Here is a 4305-nt window from a genome sequence, read left to right as displayed (position 1 = left end):
TACTTGCTATTTGCATGTGAACTTATTAAGCATTTATGCTTACTCCCTCCTTTTCATTCCTTGTAGTTTTGACAAGCCAGCTCGGAAATCAGGAACGGTCGGAGGCTCGCTCACACTATCCGTATACCATCTTGGCATAATGGCTTGTATATTTTGAGTATGGCATGTATAGCATTATAATCATTTTGTATATATGGTCTTATGATATGGTTATTGAGTGGTATGGAAATGCTTGGTAATGATTAGCCATTGGAATGGCTAATCATGATCATATTTGGGGTTATGTATGCTAAATTGCTAGCTAATCCATGGAAACCATGAAGTAGGTAAAATTTACCATAAAATAGATTCAGACAGCACCAGTGACGTGAGTTTGAAAAATCACTAAAAATAGTAGAGATACAATTAGATGATGAATAATATATGGAATTGAATAATTATGAGTCTATTTTCATATGGATGGAACAAAACAAGTATATGAGTTATATTTTATGAGATGTTTAAATTTTTGTGAAATAGGGCTAGAGCGATTTCTGGATCCCCTGTTCTGACTTTGGAAATTCACCATAAATTTTACAAAGATAATTAGAAGTCATACTTTATATGTACAGATTCCTTATTGAGTCTAGTTTTATTAGAGACAAACGGAATAGTCATTGAAGCTCTGTACAAGGAAATATCTGATTCGTAATACACAGAGGTCCGAGTAGTTGAACCCTGAAATAGGGGATACTTTAACTAATAAACTGTACTAATTGGCCCAACAAAAAATTCTAGAAAAAAAATTAGTAGATAGATATATGAGTTTAGTTTCAGGAAAAATTTACGGAATTGGATTTTGAGTTTCTTAACTCGAGATATGATTTTTAAAGCGACTGTGATGTAGTTAGCCAACTTGTCTGGAAATTTTAAAATGAATTGTATGAGCTGTTTAATTAATGAATTAAGTCCGTTAACACCTCGTGTTCGACTCCGGAAATGGTCTCGGGTACGGGGCATTACATTTAGGGCTGTGCATTATTCGGTTAAAACCGAATTTTTTCGGTTAACCGACCGAGTTCGGTTAATCGGTCGGTTAACCGAAAAAATTCAGTCTGGGGTCGGTTAAGGTTTTTTGATTTGTTCGGTTAACGGTTAAATCGGTTCCAAATGGGTCGGTTAACCGAACAAATTCGGGTAAACTGAATTTATAGTTTAAGGGAGTTGGGCCGAATAGGACAGCCCAAATGTAAGTATTCAACAGCCATAGGCCCTAGCCCAAGAAGGGTAGAACTTGGCCTGCTGTGTGCTGTCCATTAGACCATTACCGTTTGGTCCATTTCTCAGCAGCAGAGTGAGCAAACACCCCTAACAACACCCCTATTCACAACACACCTCCAGCTCTCCCTCTCCTCCCTAATTTCACAAATTTCACAAATTTCACTTTCACACTCACACTGTCACAAACACAGTCCCAACAACACCCATAGCCCTAAATCTCAGTCTCAGTCTTAACTCTTAACACCCAACACCCAACAAACACTCAATAGTAGAATCGGGAGTCGCCGAGTCACCAAGTCGCCGAAGTCGCCGAGTACCAGGTTTGCTTTCTTCTAACTTCTTACCTCTTCACTTCATCTTAACCAATGCTATCCATGGTTGCTGACTTGCTGTCTTCTTTTGTACATATGAAATTTTTAATATATATATTAGGTTTTACAAGCAGCTATGTAAAAAAAAACCCTAAACAGTAAAAATGGTAAACGTACATGAAAATTGAAATCATGGGGACTGAGGCAGTGAGCAATGAAATGAAATATATAGAATTGCTTTTTCAGTTTTTCTGTGGTGGATTGAATAATGAATAGAGTCATGACCATTTCTTCTTGGGCCTTTTTTCATCATTATAATATCAGGGCCATAGGAAATTTTTTACTAATATTATAATTTTCATCATTACCCATTTCCAACATTCAATTTAGCTTGTTCTTTTCATGGCGAATTGTGCTGTTTGTATTTCGATTGAACTAATAAAAAGCTTTTCTATTGCTATTCGAGTTTTTAATGAAATTCTTTTAATAGTTGTTGACTAGATACAGTTAAATAGACATTATCTATTGTCTAATTCTGATCTTAATATTATTTCGTAATTAATAATTATTATTTTTTGTTATAAAAAATATCTAATTAAAAAACCACCAATTTGGAATTTAAATAATTCAAAGTCTTTGCGTCATTTCTATTTGATTTAGTGACAACATCTATGACTATGCTATTCATTTTTAGAAATTGAAAACAGAAGGCCAAAAAGCATTAGAATTGTTTGATCTACAATATAGCATTTTTTTAATATTTTACCAATTAAAATCTTAAATAATTTTAAACTTAATGGTATATATTTATATATAGAAGGATAATTATATATAAAGAATTTGATTAAATTAGTGTAAAAAATATTTTTTTTGAGAATATTTCTATTTTTTATGTTTTATATAAAATATAAATGTATGGTAGAAATTAAACTCAAAATACCATAACATACCATTCACTCATCAATTTTCTCATTTCTATCAAAGACAATGTTTAATTAAAATATAAATTGAATGTTGAAAATACCAAACTTGGTCTAATACCTAATTTCATTGGTAGCAGTAGGCAGTAACAATCAATGAACATCACCGACAAGCAAAATATGGAAATTTCAGCACCATGATCTTAACTTGGTACATGCGAACAACATATATGATATATCTAGAAACCATAACATAAATTTAATAATTTTAGTGTTTTGATATCTTAACTAAACTTGTATATGTTTGATACTTTAATTATTCATCTAAACCTTAATTTTGTAATGGGTTAAACTAAACCTGTATATGCTGCTCTTGATCTTGCAGAATGTCAATCGAACCAACATCTATTGAGGGTAGTGTTACACCTCCTACTTCGATAGATTCTGAAAATTCGGGAGTTGGAGCTTCAATCCAAACAAAGGGGACTACTGGGAAAAGAAAAGCCCCTCCTCAAAGGTCAGAAGTTTGGTCTCACTTCACTAAGTTTATTAATAGTGAGGGTGCAAGTAAGGCTAAATGTAATTATTGTGAAAAGGAATTTTGTTGTGATATGAAAAAAAATGGTACGGGGTCATTGAAATATCATATTGGTTCATGTAAGAAAAATCCTAGTAATGTTGTTGACACTAGTCAAGGACAACTAGTTTTACCTAGAAAGGGAGTTGAAGGGGGGGAAGGGAATATTTCAACTTGGAGATTTGATCAAGAAGCATGTAAGAAAGGATTAGCACAAATGATTTTGATTGATGAATTACCTTTCAAGTTTGTTGAAAGTGAAGGTTTTAAGAAATTTATGTTTGTGGCATGTCCTAGGTTTCATATTCCTTCACGAACTACTATGACTAGGGATGTTTATCAATTGTATCTAGATGAAAGGGTCAAGATAAAACAACTTCTGAGAAGTTCTTGTTCTAGAGTTTGCTTAACTACTGATACATGGACATCTTTGCAAAGAGTTAATTATTTGTGTCTCACTGCTCACTTTATTGATAACGATTGGAAATTGAATAAAAAGATTTTAAACTTTTGTCCAATTTCTAGTTATAAGGGTGAGTCCATTGGGATGGTGATTGAGAAATGCTTGTTGAATTGGGGGATTGATAAGTTGTTTACTGTTACTGTTGATAATGCAAGTTCAAATGATGTTGCTATTGGTTATTTGAGAAAGAAATTTAACCCTCGAGGGGGTTTAGTTCAAAATGGTAAATATCTTCATATGAGATGCATGGCACACATTGTGAATTTGATTGTTGTTGAAGGCTTAAAGGAAATGAATAAATCTGTTGAACGTGTTAGGGGGGCTGTTAGATATGTGAGACAATCTCCAGCTAGATTACAAAAGTTTAAGGAGTGTGTTGTGGTGGAAAAGATAGAGTGCAAGAAGATGTTGTGTCTTGATGTTTGTACTAGGTGGAACTCGACCTACTTAATGTGAGACACTGCTCAGAACTTTGAGAGAGCTTTTGAGAGATTTGAGGAGCAAGATACAAATTTTAGGGCTGAACTTGAAAGGGGAGAGGGTTGGCCTAGTGTGGATGATTGGGATAATGTTAGAAACTTGAGGGATTTCTTGGAACACTTTTATGAAGTCACTTTGCATATATCTGGCACTTCATATGTCACGTCCAATAATTTTTTTGATGAGCTTTCCGAAATTGATATTCTTTTACGTGATGCTCAGTTAAATAGTAATATTGATTTCAATGTTATGGCCATCAAGATGAAAGAGAAGTATGATAAGTATTGGGGTGAT

The sequence above is a fragment of the Gossypium hirsutum genome, chromosome A08 (genome assembly GCF_007990345.1).
Source record: "Gossypium hirsutum isolate 1008001.06 chromosome A08, Gossypium_hirsutum_v2.1, whole genome shotgun sequence".
NCBI classification, from domain to species: Eukaryota; Viridiplantae; Streptophyta; class Magnoliopsida; order Malvales; family Malvaceae; genus Gossypium; species Gossypium hirsutum.
This window is presented reverse-complemented; position numbering follows the sequence as displayed.